The 8,886-nt window shown below is 44.5% G+C and overlaps 1 protein-coding gene across 1 annotated transcript in view; it reads right to left on the minus strand.

Moving 5' to 3' along the window:
• The window catches only part of AP2M1 (adaptor related protein complex 2 subunit mu 1), a 40,637-nt gene extending 33,046 nt beyond the window's left edge, over nucleotides 1-7,591 (minus strand). Inside the window, exon 1 of the mRNA XM_075340365.1 lies at nucleotides 7,487-7,591. The gene's annotated coding sequence lies outside the window, so the exon portion shown is untranslated. The remainder of the gene's footprint in view (nucleotides 1-7,486) is intronic.
• Between the last annotated feature and the right edge of the window lie 1,295 nt (nucleotides 7,592-8,886).

Raw genomic sequence — 8,886 nt, forward strand, 5'->3', positions numbered from 1 at the left:
GGTCAATATGTCAGGATGGGGTACATGCCAGAATAAGGTACATTTACCAGGATGGAGGACATTTACCAGGATGAGGTATATTTACCTGGATGGGGCCATGATGGGGACAAATATACCAGAATGTTGGAAATATATATCAGGATGGGTGACATGTTTACCAAGAAGTGGCCCAGGAAGGGGACATAACTACACAATGAAAGGGGAGGGGAGCAACTCGCACGTCTTTATGGGATTTCAAGATGTTCAGACTTTGAAATGTAGATGTGGATTACAGGGTGAAATCTGATTGCTTTCCAGGCTAAAATCTGTCTAATATGCTGCAATTTTTTCCAGAAAGATCAATCCAACTGCTGTGTCTGGAAAGGACAGGGGCTCAACTTCAATGTGTGGTAAGCATGCATGAGCGTGATGCCCCCTGCTGAAGAGAAGACAGCAACGGTAAGATTTAGGCTCTGTGCGCACTAGTGCGTTTTACCCGCGGATTTACACGCGGATTTGCCGCGGAAATTTCTTGAGAAATGTCTGCAATCTTTGTGCAGACATTTCCCAGCAAATTCTATGAGAAAAAAAAAAAAATAGCTGTGCACACTGTGCGGATTTTGCTCAAGAAATTTCCTTGAGAAGAATTTCTCGAGAAAATGAGCATATCAATTCTTTTCCGCAGGTTCCCTGCGGATTTCGGCAGTACAGCCTTCAAAATCCGCAGGGAACCACCCGCGGGAAAATCGCGGCAAATTCGCGGCTATTCCACGGCTAATCCGCATGCGGATTTGGTGCGGATTTTTTCCGGAGGTCCGGAAATCTTTCACTCCCAGAAGTCTCAAGAAATTTTCTTGAGAAAATTCACATTTCTAGTGCGCACAAAGCCTTAGGGCTACAGTTTGGGCACTCGGCCTGTAAAAGGTTCGCCATGACTGATCTAGAGAAATGAGAGTGATTTCTGCAGCAAAGCTGACTTGTGTGGATTTGCTCTGGAGGGATTTGTCTCAGTCACTTATTTTACTACAACTATTCCATAAAAAAACGTTGCTCACCAGGGCTTCTTATCTAATTGCTGATTAGCTTCTCCCACAACAGCCAACCAAGTGGTGTACAGACTCGATTGTCCATAGATCTGTTCAGGTTCATAAGAGCAGATATCACCCCCTCCATAGCTCCGTATGTTTTACTAAAAACCCCTTGAAAAATGTATATAAAGAAACCTTTTAATACACCAAACTAGTTACAAAAACTGCTTTTTTTCTAGTCCGTAATCTTACAGGAGGCATTTTACTTCTAGATACACATCTCAGACTTTTGTACATGCTACTCTGCCCCGTCAGGTGATGCATTGTGAGGACCAACAAACATGTACAGTCCTATGCAACGTTTTAGACAGGTGTGGAAAAGTGTTGAACGGGATGTTGTCAAAACTATTTTTATCAAGTAAAATGCAGAGTGAAATTTAAAAATCTTAACTCAATCTTTGGTGTTAACATAAGGGATGGACGAACCCCCCCCATTGTTCGTGATCCTCGCCTGAATATTTTGTAAAGTTTGTGTTCGGAGATAACGCAAACCTGCGTCCGAACCCCCTCCTTTGGCTTTATAGCGATGGGGGGGGGGGGCTGTAAAATAAAGAATATAGTTAATAAACATTGTCATTATACTTACAGGGCTTGTGACGTGTCCTGCAGACTGTCTCCCAGCCGCTTCTGCTTCCGGGTTCGATCATTGCTGTGCCCCCGGGTAACCATCACTGACTACAGGACCATCCATGACGTCATAGCCATGTGACCAGTCAAGTGTGAATATTGTATTACTTCGTGGGTTACAGACTGGTCACATGGCTATAACATCATGGATGGTCCTGTAGTCAGTGGTGGTTACCCGGAGGCACAGCTCACCGTCCTCAGCTATGCGCACTCGGGTGAAGTCTCTGCCTGCTCTCAGCTGAGTTTGTGTGAGCAGACCTGTGTTTATCTCCCCTCACACATGTAGCAGAGCTGAAGATGCTCACCCACCTTTGGACTATGTCAGAGGGGTTTTTTTTGGGTAATAAAAGATGGAGTCCTAAAAGGTCTTCTGTTTTATTACTAATAAAATATTTTTGTTTTATTTTACTGTTAAAATAACAGACATACAATCACAGATGCTGTCACAGAGTGAGCATCTGAATGGATGCTGGAGTAACCTGAAACCAGCCCATACATTCTAGCATCTAGAATGTATGGGCAGATTGAAGGTTACTTCAACAGCCAATGACAGACGCCCATTCTGCGTGACCGTGTCTGTGATTGACTGTTGGGTCCCTGACACATAGTAGTATAAAAAAAATAATTTTAAAAAATGACGTAGCGCTCTGCAATATTTTTGATTCTCAGTGCAGATAAAGCTATCGGCAACGGGCTGCCACTCCCATCTGCCTGGCAATCAAAATACAGGAAGACCATTCATTTTTTTTTATTTAAAAAAATTAAAAATGTATGGGTTCCCACTGTATTTTGATCGCCAGTCAGGTAAAACCAGGCAGTTGGGGGCCGGGATTCTCAGTGTGGTGAGGCCCAAGCATTTTGCACCCGCCACCTAAAAACCGCAGCCGCCCCTGGAAATGGCGCATTGTTTCTTAGCGCCATTTCCAGACACTTTACCCGGCTCGTCCAGCGACCCTGATGGCAGTGGCACGCTGGGTAATAAAGGGGTTAATACCAGCTTCGTATACTCAGCCCAAAATTCACGGTGTCACGCCAAATTAGACATAGCCACCATGAATTTCTAGTAAACTAATATAAAAACAAAAATTAAAATTAAATTTAGAAACTCCATCTTTATTATAAAAAAAAAAAAAAATCCTTAATCCGACAGTCCACAGGTAGAGCAATATCAGCTCTGCTTCGTTGTTCTGTACAGGCAAGCGTCTATACTGAGCGAGAAGCAGGGAGAGCCATGTCAGCTCTGCTTCACCACTCTGTACAGACAAATGTCTCTACAGAGCGAGAAGCAGGCTAACATTGAGGGTGATTCCACTTGGGTATTACGCATGCGAGTCTCGCATTGCATCACCCCTAACACTCTTTCGACAGGAGCACCTCAGCTGCATGGAAATACATGCAGCTGACCAGCTCCTGTCAAGAGATTGTCACTGCGAGTCTCGGCACAGCGCACAAAGTTCAATCGAGTCCATGGACTCTGGTGAACCCTGACGTCACCGCGAACACGGCCGTAAACAGCTGAAGACTGCCGAGTGACGAGCAGTGCAGGGAATACCCCGGAAGTTAATGATTGAACCCAGAAGCCTAATTGGCCAGGAGACATTCTGCAGGACACGTCTCAGGACCTACAAGTATGATCAATGTTTTTTTAATAATGTGCTTGTTTTTACAGCTCCTGGACCCGAACTCTAACACGAGCTTCCCAGGTAAGCTTGTGTTCGGTATCATGTGCACGACCATAATGTGTTCAGTACGGACCCCGAACTTTACAGTTCGTGTTCACCCATCACTAGTTAACATCCTTTACCTTCAGAACAGCATGAAATCAACAATTCTTCTACAACCCCTGGCAAAAATGATGGAATCACCTGGCTCTGAGGATATTCATTCAGTTGTTTACTTTTGTTTAAAAAAAAAAAAAAAAAAAAAAAAAAGCAGATCACAGACACAGACAAAACTAAAGTCATTTCAAATGTCAACTTACTGGCTTTAAGACCACTAAAAAAATAAATCAAATAAATCATGAAAACAATGTGCTAGCCAGTAACTGTTACTTTTCAAGACCAAACAGGGGGAAAAAAAATTATGGAATCACTCTGTACATTTTCATTCCCAAAACTAACACCTGCATCAAATAAGATCTTCTCGTTAGTCTGCATCTAAAAAGGAGTGATCACACCTTGGAGAGCTGTTGCACCAAGTGGACTGACATGAACCATGACTCCAACACGTAAGATGTCAACTGAAACAAAGGAGAGGATTATCAAACTCTTAAGAGGGTAAATCATCATGCAATGTTGCAAGATGTTGGTTGTTCACAGTCAGCTGTGTCTAAAATCTGGACCAAATACAAACATGGGAAGGTTGATAAAGGCACATACTGGCAGACCAAGGAAGACAAAGCGTCAAGACAGGAAACTTAAAGCAATATGTCTCCAAAATAGGAAATGCACAACAAAATAAATGAGGAATGAATGGGAGGAAACTGGAGTCAATGTCTGTGACCAAACTAAGAAACCGCCTAAAGGAAATGGGATTTACATACAGAAAAGCTAAACAATAAAAAGATGACTGCCTGAGGAACAGATGTAAATTTCCACAATCATTGACGATATGGGGCTGCATGTCAGGTAAAGGCACTAGGGAGTGGCTGTCATTACATCTTCAATAAATGCCCAAGTTCACATTGAAATTTTGGACAATTTTCTTATCCCATCAATTGAAAGGATGTGTGGGAATGACGGAATCATTTATCAAGATGATAATGCATCCTGCCAGAGCAAAAACTGAAAACATTCCTTGAAAGAAGACAAGGTCAATGATATGGCCAGCAAATAGTCCGGATCTCAATCCAATTGAAAATCTTCGGTGGAAGTTGAAGAAAATGGTCCATGACAAGGCTCCAACCTGCAAAGGTGATCTGGCAACAGCAATCAGAGAAAGTTGGAGCCAGATTGATCAAGAGTACTGTTTATCAGTCATTAAGTCCATGCCTCAGAGACTGCAAGCTGTTATAAAAGCCAGAGATGGTGCAACAAAATACTAGTGATGTATTGGAGTATTCTTGTTTGTTTTTCATGATTCCATAATTTTTTCCTCATAATTGAGTGATTCCATAATTTTTCCTGTTTGGTTTTGAAAAGTAACAGTTACTGGCTAGCACATTATGTTGTCATGATTGTTTTTTTAGCGTTTCTTAAAGCCAGAAAGTTGCCATATGAAATTACTTTAGTTTTGTGCCATGTCTGTGATCTGCTTCTTTTAAACAAAAGTAAACAACTGAATGAACATCCTCAGAGCTGGGGTGAGTCCATAATTTTTGCCAGGGGTTGTGTGTGTACACACACACACACACACACACACTTAGCTGCAGATCTACCATGTCTCTGAATGCTGATCTCTGTATAAGTCCGCCTATACCACTGATTGGCAGCTTTGTGTACACTGTGAATAGGCAGAAAGCTGCCAGTGTTGGGTATAGAGCTATACAGAGCTCATTAATATGGAGGACTAAATGTCAGAAGGTTTCCTACTCTAATGATAATCTCCTGCTGGTTAAATAGTGATTTTATCAACCTACAACAAGCAGTCCAATAATTGACATATCGCTCGAATTATAGTCTCTTACTACATTAGGTTACACTCAAATTAGATGGCAAAATAATATTCCTATTAGGGCAACGTGCACCCATGACTCTTGCATCTACCAATTTGAACAAAGTAGAAATTTGTGTGACTAAAAATTCATTTCAAATGGAGTCTATCAGCACAAAATAACTGTCCGGATCAAACGCCGCTCTAATAAATTTAATTTAGTGTTCTAATCCATTGCCGCAAGTGTAAGAAATTATTCTTTTTCCAAATATGCTAATGAAGCACTTGGTGCACCCTGGGCGTAGCTGAACAGGTCAGCCACCTTCCAACGCAGTCATTTCCTTGATTGACACCTTTGAATTTATAGGAACCAGAAGAGATTCAAAACAAGTACGGTATTTGGGAGGGTGCACTAAACTACTTGGCCACCGCAAGGGGGCACTGAGCATCTCATTAGGAAACTTATATAGGAATGATTTCTTGCAAGGGTAGATTTGGCACAATCTGTCATCAGGATATTACACCATAAATAAATGGCATGTATGCCGTCGCTTTAAAACTGATTCAAGTCTTACTTTTCTTGAAATCTGTTCTCCTGTTTTAAAGATATCCATAGCTGAAATTGTATGCTAACAAATCCCCTTTGCATTGGGGCGAGCCGTGTACCTACAGGAGAATGGATTTCTACAAAAAATGTAACAATCACCATAAGCAATTCTGTATACATCACAGATTGGGGTATAAAATCCTGACGACAGGTTCTCTGTAGGGTTTCCATATTATTTAGGGCTATGCCCCTACCAGGTTCTGTGCTTGGTTTTATAGAAGTATAATGAGTTAATGTTGGTTATTTATTAACAGCTACAGACAGGTTTCCCCTGGAAGCTGTGTATACTGTGCATAGGCAAAAAGTTGCCATCAGTGGTGGTGGTGAGCAGGGTTACAGAGCCCCTCACCTCCCAGGCTAATGTAATAACTATGCATACAATATGACCAGTAGTTGCCAGTATACAGACTTAACTTGTAGTGGGTACTAGTCTGACGTATGTGCATTGTGAGAAGTGACAAGGCACTCTCTGTCAGAGACACCGGCAGAAGTTATATCGGGGTTAGTGTCTTCTCTGTGGCACGCTGTGTGATCAGAAGCCTAAGTGAATCACAATCAGAATTTCAGACTGATTGTCAATGAACTGTCAGCAGAAAATTACTGTATTTTTCAGATTATAAGGCACACTTTTCCTCCCAAAAATTTGGGAGGAAAATTAGGGGTGCAACTTATAATCCAAATTTAGCTTACCGGGAGTTGGTGAATGGCGCTGTGCTGGCTGCGGCGGGTGAGATGCTCGGTCAGCAGAGCGGGACGCCTTTTAATAGGCTATTCATTGGCGCAAAGTACATGGGTCCTATTCTGATGTATGGAATGATTTTTGGTATTAGAAACGTTTGTGAAAAGATGTGGAATGTGACTACCCGCAGATCAACATCACCGCCAGATATCGGTACACAAAACACAAGGTGCGTCCATATAAACTGCAGGATCGGGGCAGGTGGGATTGTGGCTTCTTACAGGTGACACTTCAGACGTCTTCATACCAGGACCTGGGCTACACGTGGATTACTCGGAATCTTAAAGGGTTCTTTGCGTGGATAAACCATGTCATTAACTGAATACACGTTGCCAACCCTGGCACAGACCAGATGCTCGAGATCTGCCAGTTACATTATACGCAGCAGACACCGAAGCCATCATGCCCCAGAGCTGGCCACAAGGTGAGTGGCGCCTGTCCTGGCAGTGAGGGCACAGCCTAGCGCCAGTATATAGTATACACAGAGGGGAGGAGAGCTGGTGACAGGAGCGCACAGAGACAGGGACACCGCACAGGCACCGGGCCATGGACTGAGGCCACTGCAGCGCTGCGTCCCCTGCTCGGGGAGACCGGTCCCTCCACCCGTGCCTCTCTGCTATGGCGGACCAGGCTGATGCCTCCATCCTGAGAAGGAGCCAGGCGCTGTGACCCGTGAACACACGGCCGGCTCGGAGACCACACCCGGCTAAAGTGACAGCCGCGCCCTCAGCCTCCAGCCCGCGCCCAGCACAGACCGTCCCCGTATGAGGAGGACAAAAGCAGCCCGTACTGTGGATACCGCCAATAACGGCCCAGCCAAAGCGCGAGACATTCAGCCTGTCATTGCCCCTTTACCTTCTCTCAATCCCCGAGCTTCTGAGGAGAGTGCAAGATGGCCGCTCCTCCTCCCACCCGCTCCTTTCCGCAGTGCTTACGTCACCGCGCAGCTGCGTTTAATTCCAGCCTCCAGCAGATGAGACGTGACTGGCAGGGAAGTCTGCGCACGCGCACTAGAAGGCGACACTCCAATTATCAGCTGACTGATCAGGCCATGTCTCGTGATGCAAAGACCATCGTATTCAGTATATACAGCTCTGTGAGGAAAAAACAGTATACAGGTCTATGTGTGGCCCATAGCTCAGCTTGCACGTCAGGTCCCTGTGATTTGCCTAATTCTCTATTCAGATTGGCCAATTTTGGAGTGTAAAGCCAGCTTTACACGCTGCAATGTATCTTACGATGTGTCGGCGGGGTCACGTTGTAAGTGACGCACATCCGGCATCGTAAGGTACATTGTAGCATGTAACATCTACGTGTGATTGTGATTGAACGGTAAAACATCCATCGCATACACGTCGTTCATTCCTAAAAATTGAACGTCAGGTTGTTCATCGTACCCGGGGTAGCGCACATCGCAGTGTATGACACCCCGGGAACGATGAACAGATCTTATCTACGTCCTGCGGTTCCCGCCGGCAATGCGGAAGGAAGGAGGTGGGCGGGATGTTTACGTCCCGCTCAGCACCGCCCCTCCACTTCTATTGGCCAGCTGCCGTGTGACGTCGATGTGACGCCGAACCTTCCCCCCCACTCCAGGAAGTGGACGTTCGCCTCCCACATCAAGGTCGTTTGGACGGGTAAGTACGTGTGACGGGGGTTAATCGTTTGTGCGGCACATTCAACAAATTGAGCATGCTGCACATACGATGGGGGCGGGTATGATCGCATACGATATCGTATGCTTAATTGCAAGGTGTAAAGCAGGCTTTAATGGCAATCAGTGTCTCAATACACAGTACATACGGCCAAACTTTAGAAGAACAGACAAATAATGCAGAAAATCCAAGCACAGTGGATGTGATGTCATGAAATCTGCCCTCCGTGCATCAATGACGCTGTTGTATTGTATTGTATTGGCTTTGGTGCTTTATTCTATGTGGAGTGTGAAAACCCCACATATGTAAAAAGAAACACCGATACATTTGCTTTGAAAAAGCATTAATAACGCGGCTATACATGTGAACCAAAATGCTTCAGGTAAGGGGCAAACCGCCAATAATGGCCCAGTCTCTCATACAGTCATACCCAAACCAAAGCTAGCACCGAGATGCCTCTGGCTGCCCCCCTCTCCATGGCACTATGGCCACCTTATCTGATCATCTATTAGAATAGGGTATTACAACCGGAGGATGCGTGTAGCTCAGGGAGAATGTGCAAAGAAAGACATCTCTGTTCTTGTAGTTAAAAAAGAAACT

Source organism: Anomaloglossus baeobatrachus, chromosome 3 (genome assembly GCF_048569485.1).
Source record: "Anomaloglossus baeobatrachus isolate aAnoBae1 chromosome 3, aAnoBae1.hap1, whole genome shotgun sequence".
Lineage (NCBI taxonomy): Eukaryota > Metazoa > Chordata > Amphibia > Anura > Aromobatidae > Anomaloglossus > Anomaloglossus baeobatrachus.